Consider the following 23417-nt stretch of genomic DNA (forward strand, 5'->3'; position numbering starts at 1 on the left):
TACTGTAGTAATTTTATGTATTGCAGCGTACTGCTGCCACAAAAGAAACCAAATTTCATGACATGTGAGTGATGATAAACCCGATTCTGATCTGGGTCTGTATTGTGGACTGAGAGTGGGAAGGGGGGGCAGGGAGAGGGGAACACCAGAAAGACATTCTGTAATGATCAATAAACCAATTGCTTGGAACCAATTCACCTTGCCTGGTGTCTCAAGGCTGGGTGTGTCTGTGCCTGGCCCAAACCCCCACCCTGGCACTACTCTGCCACCCCTCCCGCGGGACTCTACCCCCGCCGTTCCCAACATCCTCCGTTCCCGCCAGATTTACAAACCACGCGCATTTTTTGAGGATGTAACTGGTAGAGTGGATAGGGGAGAACCAGTGGATGTGGTATATTTGGATTTTCAAAAGGCTTTTGACAAGGTCCCACACAGGAGATTAGTGTGCAAACTTAAAGCACACGGTATTGGGGGTAAGGTATTGATGTGGATGGAGAATTGGTTAGCATACAGGAAGCAAAGAGTAGGAATAAACGGGACCTTTTCAGAATGGCAGGCGGTGACTAGTGGGGTACCGCAAGGCTCAGTGCTGGGACCCCAGTTGTTTACAATATATATTAATGACTTAGATGAGGGAATTAAATGCAGCATCTCCAAGTTTGCGGATGACACGAAGCTGGGTGGCAGTGTTAGCTGTGAGGAGGATGCTAAGAGGATGCAGGGTGACTTGGATAGGTTGGGTGAGTGGGCAAATTCATGGCAGATGCAATTTAATGTGGATAAATGTGAAGTTATCCACTTTGGTGGCAAAAACAGGAAAACAGATTATTATCTGAATGGTGGCCGATTAGGAAAAGGGGAGGTGCAACGAGATCTGGGTGTCATTATACACCAGTCATTGAAAGTGGGCATGCAGGTACAGCAGGCGGTGAAAAAGGCGAATGGTATGCTGGCATTTATAGCGAGAGGATTCGAGTACAGGAGCAGGGAGGTACTACTGTAGTTGTACAAGGCCTTGGTGAGACCACACCTGGAGTATTGTGTGCAGTTTTGGTCCCCTAATCTGAGGAAAGACATCCTTGCCATAGAGGGAGTACAAAGAAGGTTCACCAGATTGATTCCTGGGATGGCAGCACTTTCATATGAAGAAAGACTGGATGAACTGGGCTTGTACTCGTTGGAATTTAGAAGATTGAGGGGGGGATCTGATTGAAACATATAAGATCCTAAAGGGATTGGACAGGCTAGATGCAGGAAGATTGTTCCCGATGTTGGGGAAGTCCAGAACGAGGGGTCACAGTTTGAGGATAGAGGGGAAGCCTATTAGGACTGAGATGAGGAAAAACTTCTTCACACAGAGAGTGGTGAATCTGTGGAATTCTCTGCCACAGGAAACAGTTGAGGCCAGTTCATTGGCTATATTTAAGAGGGAGTTAGATATGGCCCTTGTGGCTACGGGGATCAGGGGGTATGGAGGGAAGGCTGGGGCGGGGTTCTGAGTTGGATGATCAGCCATGATCATAATAAATGGCGGTGCAGGCTCGAAGGGCCGAATGGCCTACTCCTGCACCTATTTTTTCTATGTTTCTATGTTTCTATTAGAATGGAAGCCGAGTTCTACGCAAGGCAATAAATACCGAGGGATAAGCACGCATTGGAAGAAAGGATGGAACAGCTTCGGAGGAACCAGGCTCAATTTGTAGCTGAGCCATATCCAACAGCACACGGTTCTTCTGACTACCTCAATTTACGGTACGACGGCACTCGTGCTTCAGACGCTAAAGGTCTGAACCTTGCTGGTGGCCCAAAGAACATGAAAGGAAACAACAGGCACAGTAATGCAACAGCAGTACCCACTGCCTAAAAGGGAGACTCAAATCTTCGATGGCGATCCACTCTGCAGTATCAGTCATTTATCAGGGCTTTCAAGAGTAGCACGAAAGGCAAGACTGATGATTATGGTGACCGTCTCTGTTTCCTCAACCAGGAGAGCTTGTCAAAAGATGTCAGCGGGCCGGCCCGGAGCAAGGATATCGAAAGGCCCAAGTTTTCCTGCTGGAACTTGGGCCAAATTTGACCAAATTGTGCACAAGTCTTAGGCACCCTAGTTACGTGTGTCTAAGAACTTTCCACCGTTCTGTACATTACTTGCATCAGTGTTTAGCCATAACTTTGATATTTTACAACTAAATATTAAAAAAAAATCACTGAAACAGCAAGAGAAGCGTCATCAACATTAGAGACTGCAAACTGGACACCAAAGGAACATGCGCCTGAATTGGTCTGCTCTCGTACAAGTCAAATTGAAGTTTTTTTTTCCAGAAGTTCAAATACTAGAAAATAAAACATTAGGCCCTTCCGCCCACAATGTTGTGCCAACCTTTTAAACTACTCCAAGATCAACTTAACCCAGAGGTTCCCAACCTTTTTTTATGTCATGGACCAATACCGCCCCTGATCTAACCCTTCCCTCCGACATAACCCTTCATTTGCCTAGCCATCCATGTGCCCAAGAGTCTCTTAACTGCCCTTCATGTACCTGCCTCTCCCACCTTGCAAGCACCCACCACTCCCTGTATAAAGAACTTAACTCTGACATCCCCTCCTATTCTTCCCCCCCAATCTTGTCTTGTCTCCCTTTCTCTTCACCATTTACACCTCGGACTCCAACTACTGCACAGAGTCTTGTCATCTTCAGACTCTGGATGACTCTGCCATAGTTGGATGCATCAGCAAGGGAGATGAGGCTGAGTGCAGGGCTACGGTGGGAAACTTTGTCACATGGTGTGAGCAGAATTATCTGCAGCTTAATGTGGAAAAAATTAAGGAGCTGGTGGTAGACCTGAGGAGAACTAAGGTACCGGTGACCCCTGTTTTCATCCAGAGGGTCAGTGTGGACATGGTGGAGGATTACAAATACCTGGGGATACGAATTGACAATAAACTGGACTGGTCAGAGAACACTGAGGCTGTCTACAAGTAGGGTCAGAGCCGTCTCTATTTCCTGAGGAGACTGAGGTCCTTTAACATCTGCCGGACGAATCTGAGGATGTTCTACGAGTCTGTGGTGGCCAGTGCTATCATGCTTGCTGTTGTGTGCTGAGGCAGCAGGCTGAGGGTAGCAGACACCAACAGAATCAACAAACTTATTCGTAAGGCCAGTGATGTTCTGGGCATGGAAGTGGACTCTCTGACGGTGGTGTCTGAAAAGAGGATGCTGTCTAAGTTGCATGCCATCTTGGTCAATGTCTCCCACCCACTACATAATGTACTGGGTGGGCACAGGAGTACATTCAGCCAGAGACTCATTCCTCTGAGATGCAGCACAGAGCATCATAGGAAGTCATTCCTGCCTGTGGCCATCAAACTTTACAACTCCTCCCTTGCAGGGTTAGACACCCTGTGCCGATAGGCTGGTCCTGGACTTATTTCATAATTTACTGGCATAATTTACATATTACTATTTAACTATTTATGGTTCTATTACTATTTATGGTTCTATTACTATTAATTATTTATGGTTCAACTGTAACGAAAACCAATTTCCCCCTGGGATCAATAAAGTATGACTATGACAATCACCTAAAAATGCCCTCTCATATTAGGCATTTCCACCCTGGAGAAAAAGTCTCTGGCTGTCCACTCGATCTGTGTCTCTTATCATCTTGTACACTGTCAAGTCACCTCTCAGCCTCCTTCGCTGCAGACAGAAAAGCCCTCGCTCGCCCAACCTATACTCTCTAATCCAGGCAGCATCCTGGTGAATCTCCTCTGCACCCTCTCTAAAGCTTCCTACAACGAGGCGAACAGAACTGAACACAATATTCCCAAGTGTGGTCTAACCAGGGTTTTACCGAGCTGCAACATTACCTCACGGCTCTACAAGCACACTGGTTAGACCGCACACGCTGTGGAATTAAAGTAGTTCCAGAGCAACAGCACTATAATAACCTCACACAAACCGTACCAGGGTTCAATGCCAGCATTAACCAGAACATTGCACAAATGTTATTACACACTTTCAGACTTTCACTGCCCACAACGACAGGCGATTTGCAAACCTTAAGCACGTTTACAGGCTCAGCCAATGACGATGAGAACGATGTAGAAGGCAATTAGAAAATCAAAATTAAAAAGGTAAAATGCAGTGGATTCCGGCTAATTGGGCCATCGGATAATCGGGGCAATCGCTTACTTGGGACAATTCTTAAAGAAGAAAAACTAATCAAGAAAATAGCCGGGATTCCCTTCATTTATTTGGGATACTATGCTGCTCAATAGAGAAAGGAGACTGTTGCTGATCAGTTTCTGCCAAGCATCAGCCACGTGGCTGTTAGACACAGTTTTAAAACAGAGTCAGTTGTGTGTGTTTTTTTCAAAGAGCAGTGATTTTTGTCACTGAGAGCTGGCGGGAAATAATCAGCAAGACAATTCAGAGCCGTTTGCTCACTGCAGTTCCGAGCATTCAGGCTCGGAGATGCCAGAAACAGCCGGGAGCGAAAATGAAACAATTTCACTCCTTCAACAAGTTGGGACCTACGAAGAATTTGAAGGTATCGACAATTATCTTGAATGTTACAAAGAAAATGAAGAGTTGGAGGATGCAATCATCGAAAGCATTGTAGAAAGGCAGACCATTATTTGCACAAGGTTTCTGAGCTCATTCTTTTCATTTACAGTCTAACAAGAGAACTCGTCACCGTACACTGGATAAATTCCTCCATCGATAACTAATGCACAGTTTTATAGTACTGCAGTACTACTGATAGTGTTCCAAGTTGTTCTGCAGTTCATTTAAATACACAATTTGCTACTCAGCTAAGGCAGTAGTTTGTCTTTTTTTAAAAAATACCTTTTTAACTATTTCCAAGAAACTTTGGCTAATTGGGTCAGCCCCTTAATCAGGCCAAAATGTACTAGTCCTGATGTATCCCAGTTAACCAGAATCCGCTGTATTTCTTTTGAAAAATTAGTACCAAAGTCAAACAAGGTGGCAGACAGGCTGTGTACAAATGAGATACAACGAAGTTAAACTGATGACTTAAATTAACTAGCTGCCTCTCTCGTAATTAATAAAGTAGAGGTGATTACAAGAAACAGATACTGAACCAATTAAAATGTAACTGGCAAAGGAGATTATAGAATTTATGACAAATATGAGAAAGATTATTTTCCAGTTACAGAGACAGCACTCCATTAAAAACAACGTATCGCCCAGCCATTTACGGAGTTACCAAGGAATCACTGAGCTTGGTATTCATGTTGAATCAGTGGTTGGTTAAGCCTCACCCCCTACTGGAGCATTGGCTGCCGACAGCAGCTCACTAGGGTCTTCTGTCATGGGTCAGGTCTTTCAAGTTATCCCCCAGGTCTAGCAGCTGGCCAGACTAGGCGAAGATCCTTCCTCTCCCAGTGATGAGGTATTTGGAGCTTCTGTTGGCACTCTGGGTTTTTTTATTTACAGGTTGGGGTTGCTAGCCCTGTGCCCGACCCTTGTTCTCTTGCAGCCGGGCCTGGGATCCATCCGTGACGTTCATATTAAATCAGTACTCTGTATCAAGCTTCACTCCTGAAGCCAAAGCTCGACTATGAAGTGAGTAACTTTTATCAGAATCATTTTTAATTAGATGGACAGAGGTGGACAGTCCCAAGCCTGGCTGCGAAAAGAGGAGGGTTGGAGGTGAGGCTAGCAACCCCATCACATAAAAAGCCAGAACTAGAGAAACTAGAAAAATTATAATGAACCCACAGGGATGTTGCCAGGACTTGGGGACCTGAGTCATAGGGTATTTCCTGGAGTGCAGGAGATTGAGGAGATTTTATAGAGGTATAGAAAATTATGAAGGGTATAGATAGGGTAAACGCAAGGGGGACAGAATCTCCAAAGGCCTCATCGCTGGGAGAGGAATGATCTTCGCCTAGACTAATCCACCACTGCTCTTTTGGTCGCCTCTGCCCCAGGAGGGGTGACGGGCTTCAGTAAGAAAGAAAGAACTGAGTCCTAGGGAGAATTAAGAACTTTAAAGTAGAAAAGGCAGCGAAAGCAGGCGAAGAAGATCGAAGGGTAGAGGGAGAGAAATATAGAAAAAGTGACCATTTGAACATCGTCACATCCCATTTCACCCTCCTTCCTCTCCACTCGTTCCACAACCACAGCCAGCTTACAAGCACTGTCTTTTCCCCAAATCCCTTAAAGTATATTTATCGCTTGGTTCTTTAAGGTTGTTATAGCTGGGGGTGGGAGTGGGGGACAAACCTTCACTACCTATTAAATGCTCCCAATGGCGTGTGACTCAAATAGTCTCTGACAACCAAGTCCAACGGCCGGCCTTAAGGTGTGGCTTAGCTACTACGCCAGCAGAACTGTTTCTACTGACAGGAGATTTTGGTCAAGTGTGTTACCTGTCACTCCGGGCAGATGGAGCTATTCAGCCGTGGCTGGCAGCTTGTCTAGGAGAAGGAAAACTCTGATCTCAAACCTTTGCTGCCTTGCAGCTAGACCCACTCATGGAGAAGGCTTCGGGAGGAAACATCAGAGAAAAATTCTGGAGCTGGAGTCCGTAAAGCAGTCAGTCCTACGTCAAGTTCAGTGCTGACTGGCTACTGGTACCAAACAGTATCGGTCTCTGCCATTCCTTTGGATTCATCAGCTGCACGTATAGGGGGAGCCCACAGCACAGACAACAGCTCGTTTTCCATGTCATTCTGCCCTGATTTCATAGTCATAGTCATACTTTATTGATCCCGGGGGAAACTGGTTTTCGTTACAGTTGCACCATAAATAATAAATAGTAATAGAACCATAAACAGTTAATAGTAATATGTAAATTATGCCAGTAAATTATGAAATAAGTCCAGGACCAGCCTATTGGCTCAGGGTGTCTGACCCTCCAAGGGAGGAGTTGTAAAGTTTAATGGCCACAGGCAGGAATGACTTCCTATGACGCTCTGTGCTGCATCTCGGTGGAATGAGTCTCTGCCTGAATGTACTCCAGTGCCCACCCAGTACATTATGTAGTGGATGGGAGACATTGACCAAGATTGCATGCAACTTGGACAGCATCCTCTTTTCAGACACCACCGTCAGAGAGTCCAGTTCCATCCCCACAACAACACTGGCCTTATGAATGAGTTTGTTGATCCTGTTGGTGTCTGCTACCCTCAGCCTGCTGCCCCAGCACACAACAGCAAACATGATCGCACTGGCCACCACCAGACTCGTAGAACATCCTCAGCATCGTCCGGCAGATGTTAAAGGACCTCAGTCTCCTCAGGAAATAGAGACGGCTCTGACCCTTTTTGTAAACAGCCTCAGTGCCTTTGTGTGTCTAGATTAGCCAAGATGCAATATACATGGTCGACCCTGACCAACAAACGGCTCAGACATTGATTTCCATCACCAATTATCAACTAGCAAAGTATCCACTGGCACTTGGCTGCAGGTCTGCCGAACTCTGAGCACAGTTCGCAGATTCAAATATTTCCAACTTCACTACTGGCTACCTTGGGGACCCAAGTTATAGGGTATTCCCTGGAGTGCAGGAGATTGAGAGGAGATTTTATAGAGGTATAGAAAATTATGAAGGGTATAGATAGGGTAAATGCAAACAGGCTTTTTCCACTCAGGTTGGGTGAGACCAGAACTAGAGGCCATGGGTTAAGGGTGAAAGGTGAAAAGTTGAAGCAGAACCTGAGGGGGAGCTTCTTCACTCAGAGGGTGGTGAGCCCAGGCCCTCTGGCTTATCTGGTTTGGTGTGGAACTAGCTGCCAGCGAGTTTGATTTCAACATTCAAGAGGAATTTCAACAGCTACGAGGATGGGAGGGGTACCGTCCAGGTGCAGATCGACGGGAGGAGGCAGATCAATAGTTCGATACAGACCAGGTGAGCCAAGGGACCTGTTTCGGTGCTGTAGAACTACGGACTACCCAGCCAGTCAGCCAAGGACAGAGGTGTGGCGTGGCGTCAGCGCTGTAACATTCATTGTCTCAGGGTATGGGACTATATTTTTGGTGAGACTGGATTCTACCTGACATCTTATATGGGCTATATGTGCCTTGTGCTGTGTGTGCCAGCTAGTGCTGTCTTTGGTATCTTGGCCCCACAGTAACGCTGTTTTGTTTGGCTGTATTCATTGATATTCTCGCATGGTTGAATGACAATTAGACTAACTGTGTTCTCTGCATCGACCTTTCACATTGTCTCAATATTTTGAATTTCCCATTCCAATATAAACAGCAAATCAGTCACAGATCTTCGGTATGCTAACTAAACAGTGGTGCCCAGCGTCCAACTGTGGACTAATTGAGCCTTTCAGTAGCTACGCCACTAAGTACTAACCCCATATACTCTTGGACGCTGGATAAAAAGCCAGCATTTGGTATCTCTGGGACTGTACTCACTGGAGTTCAGAAGAATGAGGGGGAACTCCATTGAAACCTATCGAATATTGAAAGACTTCCATAGAGATGATGTTTCCTATAGTGATGGAGTCTAGGACCAATAGACAATAGCTGAAGGAGTAGGCCACTCAGCCCTTCAAGCCAGCACCACCATTCACTGTGATCATGGCTGATCATCCACAATCAGTACCCTTTTCCTGCCTTCTCCCCATATCCCTTCACTCCGCTATCTTTAAGAGCTCTATCTAACTCTTTCTTGAAAGAATCCAGAGAATGGCCTCCACTGCCTTCTGAGGCAGAGCATTCCACAGAACCACAACCCTCTGTGTGAAAAAGTTTTTCCTCAACTCCGTTCTAAATGGCCTACCCCTTATTCTTAAACTGTGGCCTCTGATTTTGGACTCCCCCAACATCGGGAACATGTTTCCAGCCTCTAGCGTGTCCAATCCCTTGATAATCTTAGGTGTTTCAATCAGATCCCCTCTCATCCTTCCAAATTCCAGTGTATACAAGCCCAGTCGCTCCAATCTTTCAACATATGACATTCCCGCCATCCCGGGAATTAACCTCGTGAACCTACGCTGCACCCCCTCAATAGCAAGAATGTCCTTCCTCAAATTTGGAGACCAAAACTGCACACAATACTCCAGGTGTGGTCTCACCAGGGCCCTGTACAGCTGCAGAAGGACCTCTTTGCTCCTATTCTCAACTCCCCTTGTTATGAAGGCCAGCATGCCATTAGCTTTCTTCACTGCCTACTGTACCTGCATGCTTACTTTCAGTGACTGATGAACAAGGACACCTAGAAACGGAGAGTCTGCAGAGAGACTTGGATAGATTGGAAGAATGGGCAGAGGAGTGGCAAATGAAGTACAATGTTGGAAAGTGTATGGTTATGCACTTTGGCAGAAAAAATAAACGGGCAGACTATTATTTAAATGGGGAAAGAATTCAAAATTCTGAGATGCAACGGGACTTGGGAGCCCTCGTGCAGGATACCCTTAAAGTTAACCTCTAGGTTGAGTCAGTAGTGAAGAAGGCGAATGCAATGTTGGCATTCATTTCTAGAGGAATAGAGTATAGGAGCAGGGATGTGATGTTGAGGCTCTATAAGGCGCTGGTGAGACCTCACTTGGAGTACTGTGGGCAGTTTTGGTCTCCTTATTTAAGAAAGGACGTGCTGACGCTGGAGAGGGTACAGAGAAGATTCACTAGAATGATTCCGGGAATGAGAGGGTTAACATATGAGGAACGTTTGTCTGCTCTTGGACTGTATTCCTTGGAGTTTAGAAGAATGAGGGGAGACCTCATAGAAACATTTCGAATGTTAAAAGGCATGGACAGAGTGGATGTGGCAAAGTTGTTTCCCATGATGGGGGAGTCTAGTACGAGAGGGCATGATTTAAGGATTGAAGGGCGCCCTTTCAGAACGGAGATGCGAAGAAATTTTTTTAGTCAGAGGGTGGTGAATCTGTGGAATTTGTTGCCACGGGCGGCAGTGGAGGCCAAGTCATTGGGTGTATTTAAGGCAGAGATTGATAGGTATCTGAGTAGCCAGGGCATCAAAGGTTATGGTGAGAAGGCGGGGGAGTGGGACTAAATAGGAGAAAATGGATCAGCTCATGATAAAATGGCGGAGCAGACTCAATGGGCCAAATGGCCTACTTCTGCTTCTTTGTCTTATGGTCTTATGGTCTAAATCCCCTTTTCCTAACTTGACACCAATCAGATGGAGCAGAGGGCACAGCCTCAGAACAAAAGAACATCCCTTCAGAACAGAGGTGAGGTGGAATTTCTTTAGCCAGAGGGTGGTGATTCTGTGGAATTCATTGCCACAGGCGGCTGTGGAGGCCACATCGTTGGGGACATGGTGTCACTGTAGCGTGGCGGTTAGCGCGACGTTATTACAGCGCAGGATCATTCCAGAGTTTGGAGTTCAACTCCTGCACCGACTGCAAGAAGTCTCCGCGCGTCCCCCCCCCCCGTGGAATGCGTGGGTGTCCCCCCCGGGTGCTCCAGTTTCTGTCCCGCAGTCCAAGGGTGTCCTGGGTAGGTTAATTGGTCATTGTAAATTGTTCCATGATGAGGCGAGGGTTAATCAGGTCTGTTGGGGTGGCGTGGCTCGAAGGGCCGCAAGGGCCTACTTGTATCGCTAAGTGAATAAAGTGAAGGTTCTTGATTAGTCGGGGCGTCAGAGGTTACGGGGAGAAGGCAGGAGAACAGGGTTGAGAGGGATAGTAAATCAGCCACGATGAAATGGCGGGTGCAAACTCAAACCCCCGGATGGCCTAATTCCGCTACCAAGTCTTATGGTCAAGTGTTTTTATGGCATACTTTTCATCTCTGGATAACAACCAGGCTTTCTGTAGCTCCTGCGATGCAAACCTCTCCCCCACGACTACGAGTTCCCTGCAGCTTGATACATACAGGTCCTGCAGACTGAACGGAAGCTCAAGTTATACAATACAAAGTCAACTTTAAAAAGTGTCAGACAGATGTTAATTTAGCACCAATAATGGGAAACATAGCTTGGAGGAAACAAAAGAAAGTCAGGGAGGCACAATAAAACTGAGAGAATGTTACACCTTACCAACTGACTGGAGGTTATCTTTTGATTTTACACCTTTGTCTTCTGAAAAGCACTCAAGGAACTAATGAACTGGACTGAAGCCCGAGCTGGAATTAGTGAGTTGGTCTGAGGTCTAGCTACCAGCATCTGTGTAGGAAGCTACAAGCCTGGACCGCGAACAGCAGCTCAACAGAGCTGGGACCTCCAGAACTTGGGCCACGAACGCCCACCCAGAAGAACACAGACCATTACAGCACAAAAACAGGCCCTTTGGCCCACGGTGTTGTACCCAACCAATTAAACTAGTGATCAAATGGCCGCCAACTAAACTAATCTCTTCTGCCTGCACAATGTCCATATCCTTCCATTTTCCTCTTCATGTGTCGATCTAAATGTCTCTTAAAAGCCTCTAAGGTATCTGCCTCTACCAACAGCCCAGGCAGCTCATTCCAGGCATCCACTACTCTGTGTGTAAAAAAAAACACTTGCCCCTCACATCTCCTTTGAAATTACATCCTTTCTCCTTCAATACACGCCCTCTGGTATTAGACATTTCAACACTGGGAAACAGATACTCTCTGTCCATCCAATGCCTCTCATAATCTTGTCAGATCTCCCCTCAGCGTCCGCCGCTCCAGAGGACATAACCCAAGTTTGTCCCACCTCGCGCTATAGCACAGGCTCTCTCATCCAGGCAGCATCCTGGTGAACCTTTCCTGCACACTCCCCAAAGCCTCGACATCCTTCCTATACTGCGGGGGGCAACCAAAACAACAGACAATGTTCCAGAGGCACCCAACTAGAGTTTTATAAAGCTGCAACATAACTTCCTGACTTTTGAACCCAATACCTCAACTAATAAAGGCCAGTATGCCATGTGCCTTCTGAACCCACCCTGTCAACCTGTGTAGCTGTGAACTTGGATCAGAATCAGAATCAGATCTGCTCATTAACACTGTTAAAAGGGTCTTATCTTCAACAGATCTGTAAGATCTTTATCTTTAACAGGTCTCTTTATGCTTGACCTACCAAGAAGAGTGAGGAGCCAACCCACGTTAAGAAGCAACACAACATGTTGAAGCAAGCCAACCAAATGCTGCCCGATTTTCCCATTCACGTCAAGACACATAATAATAATTACCTTTTGAATAGACTTCCAATCAGAAAATACACGCTACAATGCCTGCACAAGCAGAACAACACCACACATTCATTCAGGGGCATGTGCACATCACCAGCAACGTTACGACTAGTCTTCTAGCGAGGAGGCAGTGAGAGTCCCATAGGATGACAGAGTTCCTTCCCTGAACGACACAGGGAACAACAGGAGTATTTACAACTATAGAACATTACAGGCACTTCAAACCACGTGTTGTGCTAACTTTCCATCCTACTCCGAGATCAGTCTAAACCTTCCCTCCCACACACCCCTCCATTTCTCTATCATCCACATGCCTTATCTAAGAGTCTCTTAAATGTCCCTCATGTGTCTGGCTCTACCACCACCCCTGGCAGCGCGTTCCTCACACCCACCACTCTCCGTGCATAGAACCTACCTCTCACATCTCAGCAAGAATTTTCAGCAATCACCTTAAGTCCGTGCCCTCTTGTGGTAGCCATTTCCATGCTGGGAAAAACCCTCTGGCTCGATCCACTCGATCCATGTGGATATCATTTTGTGGGTGACAGGGTGGAGATACGTCTCTAACAAAAGAGGTGTGAGGCGCTCCTTCCCTCCGCTAGACTGCAGGTCACCCGCCCTTGGGCAAGGTGTAGCACCTGCTTAACCCCTACCTCCCCACTGATCAGGGCCACATGAAACTGTGGGAGCAGGTGGTGGACGGTCGTACGAGCAGCCGGTGCAGATCACAAGTCCTGGTGATGTGATCGCTGACGCCAGGCAGGCAATCTCTGAAAGAGTACTGATAATGGCTGGGGGGTCACCCGTCCTGTAAAGGCACTGCCCAGAAGGCGGCAATGGCAAACCACTTCAGTAGAAAACTTTATCAGGAACAATCATGGTCATGGAAAGACCGCGATCACCCACGTCATACGACACGGCACGCAATGACAACCTCCTTAACTTCTGACGGATTTGAGCACATCCCCCTGTATCCTGTCTACTAGTCCTGAGTTAAGCCTCTCTCTTCCACTCGACTTCCCACTGCAGTCAACAGCTGGAGTACGTACGGCAAAACAAACAGCTAGAACAGACGCTCATCACACTTCCAAAGGTAACTCACTTGCAATCTGCTGTAGATTTTAATTCCACCAAACAAATGGCCAACTGCAAGAAAGGGGACAGTGGATCCAGTTTGTCTTTCCTTGTTGGCAGCAGACTGTATAAAACGGGATGCATACTCAACAGCAGGGTTACAACATCGACAGTTGAAAATCGATTGCTCTAACTTCTGGCAGATTTCCCCCCCCCCCCCTTACCCCCATTCCAATTCCCCTCTCACCCTGTAGCGGTTATTTGCAAACAAACCAAGACCGCTGAGAAACCGAATGAGGGTTTGACGCCCTTCCAAACCAACTGAATTCCAAGTTGAGAAAAGTATGCTTGGTCCTTTAGGACGAAACCAAAGACGAACTTATAGCGGTAATATACCAACAAAACTAAATTAGCGATTCAGCGAGGTACGATAACTAGCTTACAAATAAGTGTAATTAAGCATCATAATGAAATAAGCATTCCAATTAGCATAATTGAGTGTAACTAAACGGTCAACAAAAACTATCACCCCCGGCTCCACTCCTCTCAACAAGACAAAGGGTGAATTCGTGACTGTACTCATTTACTTCTACCACGCCCCCACCCACGTGACAAATTACCCATAATAAACGCACAACACAGACAGGCACAAAATAGGGGTGCATGGCTCCTAACACCTCTTCTCTTCACCTCACCTCACCTGCCCATCAGCTCCCTCTAGGGCCCTTCCTCCTTCCATTTCTCCCACGGTCCACTCCTCTCCTGTCAGATCCCTTCTTCGGCAATCCTTCTCCTCATCCACCCATCACCTCCCAGCTTCTTACATCATCCCCACTCCCTCACCCACCCACCCACCTTCCCCCTCACCTGGTCTCACCTATCACGTGTCAGCTTGTCCTCCTCCCAACTTCTTATTCTGGCATCCCCCTCCCTTTCCAGTCCTGATGAAGGGTCTCGGCCCGAAACATCAACTGTTTATTCCCCTCCATAGATGCAGCCTGACCTGCTGAGTTCTTCCAGTGTGTGTGTGTGTGTGTGTGTGTGTGTGTGTGTGTGTGTGTGTGTGTGTGTGTGTGTGTGTGTGTGTGTGTGCGCGCGCGCGCACGTGCGTGTGTGTGAGTGTGTGTGTCTGTGTGTGTGTGTGTGTATGTCTGTGTGTGTGTGTGTGTGTGTGTGTGTGTGTATGTCTGTGTGTGTGTGTGTGTGTGTGTGTGTGTGTGTGTGTGTGTGTGTGTGTGTGTGTATGTATTTTCCTCTCACAAACGGTGTGATAAGTTCTGACAACACAACAGGCTAGTTTTCCGTTTCCCACAGCCTCTGGGAGAGAACAAGGCCCCTCACCTCTCCCCAGCAGTTCAGCTGTTCACTGTGACACAGTAGGGTGGAGAGTGACGCTCACTATCCCACGCGGAGAACAACTGTGCCACAGTTCAGCGGTCAGGCGTTCCTCCGCACAAACCATAAGACCATAAACACAGGAGCACGATTAGGCTATTCGGCCCACTGAGTCTCCTCCGCCATTTCATCCCGGCTGATTTATTATCCCTCTCAACGCAATTCTTCTGCCTTTCCCCATAACCTTTGACACCCTTACTAATCAAGAACCTATCAACCTTTGCTATGAATACACCCAATGACTTGGCCTCCACAGCGTCTGTGGCAATGAATTCCACAGATTCACCACCCTCTGGCTAAAGAAAATCCTCCTCATCTCTGTTCTAAAGGGACATCCCTCTATTCTGAGGCTCTGCCCTCTGGTCCCAGACTTCCTTACTGTAGGAAACATCCTCTCCACATCCACTCTATCTGTGTCCTCTGGTCCTAGACTCCCCCACTACAGGAAACATCCTCTCCACATCCACTCTATCTGTGTCCTCTGGTCCTAGACTCCCCCACTATAGGAAACATCCTCTCCACATCCACACTATCTGTGTCCTCTGGTCCTAGACTCCCCCACTATAGGAAACATCCACTCCACGTCCACTCTATCTGTGCCCTCTGGTCCTAGACTCCCCCACTATGGGAAACATCCTCTCCACATCCACTCTATCTGTGTCCTCTGGTCCTAGACTCCCCCCACTATAGGAAACATCCTCTCCACATCCACTCTATCTGTGTCTTCTGGTCCTAGACTCCCCCACTATAGGAAACATCCTCTCCACGTCCACTCTATCTGTGTCCTCTGGTCCTAGACTCCCCACTATAGGAAACATCCTCTCCACATCCACTCTATCTGTGTCCTCTGGACCGAGACTCCCCCACTATAGGAAACATCCTCGCCACGTCCACTCTATCTGTGTCCTCTGGTCCTAGACTCCCCCACTATAGGAAACATCCTCTCCACGTCCACTCTATCTGTGCCCTCTGGTCCTAGACTCCCCCACTATGGGAAACATCCTCTCCACATCCACTCTATCTGTGTCCTCTGGTCCTAGACTCCCCCACTATAGGAAACATCCACTCCACGTCCACTCTATCTGTGTCCTCTGGTCCTAGACTCCCCCACTATAGGAAACATCCTCTCCACGTCCACTCTATCTGTGTCCTCTGGTCCTAGACTCCCCCACTATGGGAAACATCGTCTCCACATCCACTCTATCTGTGTCCTCTGGTCCTAGACTCCCCCCACTATAGGAAACATCCTCTCCACATCCACTCTATCTGTGTCCTCTGGTCCTAGACTCCCCCCACTATAGGAAACATCCTCTCCACATCCACTCTATCTGTGTCCTCTGGTCCTAGACTCGCCCACTATAGGAAACATCCTCTCCACATCCACTCTATCTGTGCCCTCTGGTCCTAGACTCCCCCACTATAGGAACCATCCTCTCCACATCCACTCTATCTGTGTCCTCTGGTCCTAGACTCCCCCACTATAGGAAACATCCTCTCCACATCCACTCTATCTGTGTCCTCTGGTCCTGGACTCCCCCCACTATAGGAAACATCCTCTCCACATCCACTCTATCTGTGTCCTCTGGTCCTAGACTCCCCCACTATAGGAAACATCCTCTCCACATCCACTTTATCAATAGGTTTGAATAAGATTCCCACCCCCACCCCCACCAACTCCAGTGAATACAGGCTTAGAGCCATCAAATGCTTCTCATACATTAACTCTTTCATTCCTGGGATCATTCTTGTGAACCTGGACCCTCTCCAATGCCAGCACATCTTTTCTCAGACAAGGAGCCCAAAACTGCTCACAATACTCCAAGCGTGGGCATACAGAGACTTTAACAGAAGCTGAATCGCCCTGGATGCTCTTGCACTCCACCGGTTGCCGGAGCTGTGATGGACAATCCCTGCTGTAATGTCACCTTGGTCACCCGCTCGCCCAGACAGCCATCAGAGTCAGACGGGGAAAATAAATTCAACAAAAGCTCAGGATGACAGTGACAAGCAGCGACTCTTTGCGTGCAGTTCCAATGGGAATCATTAAATATTCCTACTTAGGTCCACGACAGCTGAAGTCCACAGTCACAGCCATGAGACTTCAGTAAGCATCACTGTAACCAATCTGATGGTATGAACAGCGATTTCTCGTTTCAGTAAAAAGAAACTTCCTTCCCTCTCTCCTCCTCTTCTTTTCCCCACTGTGGCCCCTAATCTCTTCTCACCTATCATCTCCCCCCACTACCCCTCCTCCTTCCCTTTCTCCTTTGGTCCACTCTCCTCTCCTATCAGATCCCTTCCTCTCCAGCCTTACACCTTTCCCACCCACTTGGCTTCACCTCTCACCTTCCAGATACCCTTCGTCCCCTCCTGCCATGTTTCTAGTCTGCATTGTTCCCCCTTCCTCTCCAATCGCGACGTAGGGTCTCAGTCCAAAACGTCGACTGTATATACCCCTCCACAGACGCTGCCTGACCTGCCGAGTTCCTCCAGGACTCTGTGTCTGTGTGTGCGTGCGCGTGCTGCTTTGGTTTTCTAGCATCTGCAGATTTCCTCGTGTTTATCAATCCTACTACTTTTTACTTGTTTTTGCCCTACCTATTTAATTTTATATATATTTAAATTAAGTATCAATAAGCATAATATATACATAATTAAATAAATTATATATACCATACAGTAATTTATAGTTTTTATATACATATGTATGCTGCTGCAAAACAACAAATTTCATGACACACGAGGGTGAGATTCAACCTGATTCTGATTGAAGTGACGACTTGAATACCACAGCTTACCAAGTGCGATGGTTAATGGTGGGACGGGCACGATAACGGGAGACATGCCAGAAATACACAGAGCAGTCTTCTGAATATGAGCAACTGGTTGAATATCTTCTACAGATCATTTTTCTGTATAGTCCCGGTCAAATATAAACCTTTGTTATTAAAAAGAAACAATTCCAATCAACTCTGCCTGAGCAAACTCCAGATTTCTAGAATAACGCACACATAACACTGGAGGAACTTAGCAGGGAGGGCAACATCCATAGAGCGGAACAAACAGTCGATGCATCAGGCCAAAACCCCTCCTTGTGCCTATTCTGCTGCAGAGATGCTGCCTGACCTGCTGAGTTCCTCCAGCATTTTGCGAGTGTTGCTCTAGGTTTCCAGCACCTGCAGAACCTCATGTTCAGATTTTCAAGAAAATCCTTTCATGAGCTCAGATATCCCTCAACATTCTTTTCTGTTCTGAACTTCTCGAAAGGCCAAGAAGTACTATCAATGTTGAGCTACACCAGGTGTGATCCCAGTGACACCATTTCATTTCTGCTGAACACACAATGCAACACTAGTAATGAAGAAAGAAATATATATTCAATTAACCAGAAAAGTTCTCAAAGAAAACGAAATGCAACACTCAGTTTTAAAATGTGCTTAAATTAACATTCACAGGGCAAGTCATTAAAAGCTCATGGTAACAGGGGTTACTATTGCTCCAGTATCACACTGATATTAGACTGAAACCCTCAATGTGATTTAATAGGGTCTGTGTGTTCGTTACCTTCACTCCAGTATCACAGATATCAGACAGAAACCCTCAATGTGATTTAACAGGGTCCGTGTGTTCGTTACTGTCACTACAGTATCACAGATATCAGACAGAAACCCTCAATGTGATTTAACAGGGTCTGTGTGTTCATTACTGTCACTCCAGTATCACACAGTTATTAAACTGAAATCGTTAATTTAATTTTAAACTTATCATTACATCTTGATCATCAATGATTTGACTTCAAACTTTTTTTGCTCTGATTAAAATTGCTTTGTGACAAAGATACCGTCGTAGAAGTTAAATAAAAAGGTTTGACAGGAACGTTCTCATTTGCAAACGGCGAATATTTGTAAGGCAGGTTTGCAAAGCTTCTCTCCCGAGCCTCACCGACACTTGGACCTCGGTCATTTCAAAACATCCCACCATTCAAAGCAGCAATCCGGCTCCATGCCATGGAACTTCATTATAGCACCATGTTAACCAGGCAGAACAACCTTAAACGACAGACAAATGTAAAGCCTCTGTTCATTCCTGGATTGTGGGCAACACTGGAAACTCCTCTCTGGAGTGGGTAATTTTTTTTGGGGGGGGGGGCAACTTTCAGGACAATTCTGAAAACATTAACACAAAACACCAAGCCCCAAGCCTGATCAGGAAGGAGTTCAGAATGTTCTCCAGCATAACATCTTTGGAGTCATCAAACTGAAAATTGTCCTTCAGTGTACCTCTGTTTGGTTTTTGTGATCAAATAAAAATTGTCTATGAAGTGTTACTCACATGAGTTAGGCATCACTTCAAAGAGAATCATTCTTCCAATTATCTGTGTTCTCTTGACAAACGCAGCACGTTTCAGAAAGTCTACTGAACACATTTCACGGCTCTTTCAACAGACCACGCGACATAGGACCAGAATTAGGCCATTCAGCCCATTGAGACTTCTCCGCCATTCCATCACAGTTGATTCTCTCAATTCCGTTCTCCCCGTAATCTTTGATGCCCTGACTAATCATGCATCTACACCCCCCTCCACTGCTTCAAGTGGCCTTCTGTGGCGATGAATTCCACAGATTCACCACTGTCTGGTGAAGAAATTCTTCCTCATCTGTTCTAAAGGGACGTCCCTCTATTCTGAGGCTGTGTCCTCTGGGGAACAGAGATCTACAAGTATTCCACTGCCAATCTGACAGCAATTACAGTTCAGCACTTCTGCCCACAGTGTTGTGCCGAACCCAATCAAATTAGTAATCGAATGGCCAACTAATCCCTTCTGCCTACACTATGCCCATATCCTCCGATTCTCCTACATTCATGTGTTTATCTAAACGGCTCTTAAGAGTCCCAAATGTATCGGCCTCTACCACCATCCAGCACAGTCCAGGTACTCACCCCTCTCTGTGTAAAATACTTGCCCTTCACGTCTCCTCTCTCCTTGAATGCATGGCCTCTGGTATTAGACATTTCAACCCTGGGAAACAGATACTGTCTGTCTACTCTCTCTATGCCTCTTGTACTCTTATAAACCTCCATCAGATCTCCCCTCGGCCTCCGGCACTCCAGAGAAAACAGCCCAAGCACAAGTTGGCCACCCCCACCATCAAATCCCGAGCAGCTTCTAGCCACGAGAGGCAGCGTACAAAACTGACAGAAGTGGCCCACTTGCTTTTAGAATCAGTAAGAAAGTTCTGGCATCACAAACACAGACACAGGAGCGAAACTAGCACGACACTATTTGGCAAATATTGTTTCGGCACAACACTGCCGGCCGACTGGCCTGTTCCCGTTTTCCACTGTCGATGTTCCGCCTTCACAAATATATTGACGTGACACAGCCCATGGGAGAATCGTCATTAATGATATTCCAGTTACTTTTATTTGGTGCTGACTGCTGCTTAATATACCTGGCAGCTTGTCTCGGAGAAGGAAAACTCTGATCTCAAACCTCCGCTGCCTTGTGGCTGTACCCACTCCTGGGGGAAGACTTCATGAGCAAACCGTCAGGTAAGATCTGGACCTTGAGTTCCTCAGGCAGTCCTACGCTGAGATCAACGCTGACTGGCAGCTCCCGGTGCTGGACTCTATCGGTCTCTGCCATTCGGGCTCACCAGCTGCGTGGAGAAGGGGAGTATGCTACACGGGCAACAGCTCGCTCTCCATACCGTACTGCCCAGGCTCGCGCACCGAGTACCCAGGATCGCAACAGCCAAGGTCGATCCCAACCAGCGGAGGGCCTCTTTGGAACCGGTACAGTCACTTATTTCTCCTCAAACATCAGACCACGCTCCGTCGCTAACAGTGTAAAACCGGAAGTGCAGCAGGCATCGAATTCCCGCCTCAGTACTTCCCAAACGGCAAAGGTTAACCATCTGCCACTGCACTACTTCAGGCTTTTGTCCAGCTAAACTCTGAACACACCAACAGAACAGAGCACTGCATTTTCCTCTATCCATGAATCGCCTGCTCACACCAGCGAAAACTCACACGTTTTTGTGTAACACACGTTTTCATTACATAATTTATTACAAAGATACAAAGACTTACTGTGGTGGGAGCAGGGGCAGGAGGTGGTGCGTAAGAAGGTCTTTCTGTAATAGAAATAAAACTCTAACTTTAGTTTTTGCACAAATATAACATTAAGACCCAAAGTTTTCATATTTATTTATATACATTTCTTATTGTAATTTACAGTTTCTATTATGCTTTGCAATAGTCATAGTCATACTTTATTGATCCCGAGGGAAATTGGTTTTCGTTACAGTTGCACCATAAATAATTAAATAGTAATAAAACCATAAATAGTTAAATAGCAATATGTAAATTATGCCAGGAAATAAGTCCAGGACCAGCCTATTGGCTCAGGGTGTCTGACCCTCCAAGGGAGGAGTTGTAAAGTTTGATGGCCACAGGCAGGAATGACCTCCTATGACGCTCTGTGCTGCATCTTGGTGGAATGAGTCTCTGGCTGAATGTACTCCTGTGCCCAACCAGTACATTATGTAGTGGATGGGAGACATTGACCAAGATGGCATGCAACTTGGACAGCATCCTCTTTTCAGACACCACCGTCAGAGAGTCCAGTTCCATCCCCACAGCATCACTGGCCTTACGAATGAGTTTGTTGGTTCTGTTGGTGCCTGCTACCCTCAGCCTGCTGCCCCAGCACACAACAGCAAACATGATCGCACTGGCCACCACAGACATAATGTACTGGGGCTGCAAAACAACACATTTCACAATAAATGCCAGTAATATTAAACCTGACTCTGATTTCCAATGAAGTACAGTGACTTAATAGCTGGAGAGTGGTGTGGTTTAAGGTGCTTACAGTGCAGTCTCCAGGGTAACAGACAGCTAACTAGGACAGTTAATCTGATCAATAGATTGACCTGATATCTGTTCTAATTACACCCCTCACCCCCTCTACCTGTCACCCCCATCACTACACTGCAAACACTTTAAGCCATGGGTTCCCAACCTGGGTTCCCTGGACCCCTTACTCAACAGTGTCGGTGCATGGTATAAAAAGGTTGAGAACCCCTGCTTTAAACCACTTTTATAAGGTTGGTTACACTGTAAATACACAGAGGCTCAGAAACAGATCCTTCGGCCCATCAAGCCCATGCCAAACCATCGACCCCCACCGAGACCTCAGCCCTTCACACATCTACCATCCACGTACTTGTCCAAGCTTCTCTTAAACACCGACATTGAACCCACATCCACCACATGCGCTGGCAACTCATGCCACACTCTCCCCACCCTCCCAGTGAAGGAGTTGCCCCTCAACTTTTCACCTTTCACCCTTAACCCACAACCCCTGGTTGTCGTCCCAATCAGCCTCAGTGGAAAAAGCCTGCTTGCGATGATCCTATCTATACCCCTACAACAGGAATTCTGCAGATGCTGGAAATTCGAGCAACACACATCAAAGTTGCTGGTGAACGCAGCAGGCCAGGCAGCATCTCTAGGAAGAGGTACAGTCGACGTTTCGGGCCGAGACCCTTCGTCCACATCAAAGTTGCTGGTGAACGCAGCAGGCCAGGCAGCATCTCCAGGGAGAGGTACAGTCGACGTTTCGGGCTGAGACCCTTCGTCAGGACTAACTGAAAGAAGAGCTAGTAGTAGCCACTTTCAAATCTCTCACTAGCTCTTCTTTCAGTTAGTCCTGACGAAGGGTCTCGGCCTGAAACGTCGACTGTACCTCTTCCTATAGATGCTGCCTGGCCTGCTGCGTTCACCAGCAATTGATGTGAGTTGCTATCTATACCCCCCATAATTTTGTATACAACTATCAAGTACCCTCTCAATCTTATACAAGCTGGTATTAATGCATATCTCACTCCACTTCAACTTTATTATTTTATATAATTTTTATTCTTTATAATTACTGAATCTGTTGTGGGTTACATCCCCGACCAACACACAACAGCAAATTCTTAAAACGTGTAGTTGTATAATCAATGTTCAAATTTCAAAAGTAAATTTATTATCAAAGTACATTTGTGTCACCGTATACAAACCTGAGATTCATTTTCTTGCAGGCTATCACAGTAAAAAAGGCATCCGTTAGTCTTGCGAGACCATGGATCTGCGCCTGGAAAGTCTTCACTCTCCAGGGTGCAGGCCTGGGCAAGGTTGTATGGAAGACCGGCAGCTGCCCATGCTGCAAGTCTCCCCTCTCCACGACACTGATGTTGTCCAAGGGAAGGGCATTAGGACCCATACAGCTTGGCACCGGTGTCGTCGCAGAGCAATGTGGGGTTAAGTGCCTTGCTCAAGGACACAACACGCTCCCTCGGCTGGGGCTCGAACTCACGACCTTCAGGTTGCCAGTCGAATGCCTTAACCACTTGGTCACGTGCCCACACAGTAAAGACAAAGAAATACAATAGAATCATTGAAAAGCTAGACGCAAAGACTGACAAACAACCAATGTGCAAAAGACAAATTGTACAAATACAAAATAAATAAGTAAATACTGAGAACAGATAACCAGCAAAACACCCCGCTGGGTTCTCTGGAAACACCCACATTCCTTGAATGAAACCAAGAATGCGTGTCCGTTAGCCTACAGCACAATCATTTCAAGGTGATTGCTGAAACAGGTTTACGTGTATGTGCTATCTATTTTCAGCCAACGACCCTACACCACCGTGATTTCTTCCAGTGTGCAAAGTGAAATCACTCCAATAAGACGACCCAAGGTGGCAGGGTGGAGATATGTCTCTGCCAGAGGAGGTGTGAGGCGCTCCTTCCCTCCGCTAGCCTGCAGGTCACCCTTGGGC

At 46.7% G+C, this 23417-nt stretch overlaps 2 protein-coding genes across 4 annotated transcripts in view; both read right to left on the reverse strand.

Annotated features, from left to right (window-relative positions):
- smarce1 (SWI/SNF related BAF chromatin remodeling complex subunit E1) overlaps positions 1-20721 on the reverse strand; it is a 128267-nt gene extending 107546 nt beyond the window's left edge. For all 3 annotated transcript variants that reach the window (XM_072249723.1, XM_072249724.1, XM_072249722.1), the window contains exon 1: positions 20674-20721. The gene's annotated coding sequence lies outside the window, so the exon portion shown is untranslated. The remainder of the gene's footprint in view (positions 1-20673) is intronic.
- The window catches only part of LOC140191844 (uncharacterized), a 66137-nt gene that overhangs the window by 1267 nt on the left and 41453 nt on the right, over positions 1-23417 (reverse strand). The window lies entirely within an intron of this gene.

Source organism: Mobula birostris, chromosome X (assembly GCF_030028105.1).
Source record: "Mobula birostris isolate sMobBir1 chromosome X, sMobBir1.hap1, whole genome shotgun sequence".
Lineage (NCBI taxonomy): Eukaryota > Metazoa > Chordata > Chondrichthyes > Myliobatiformes > Myliobatidae > Mobula > Mobula birostris.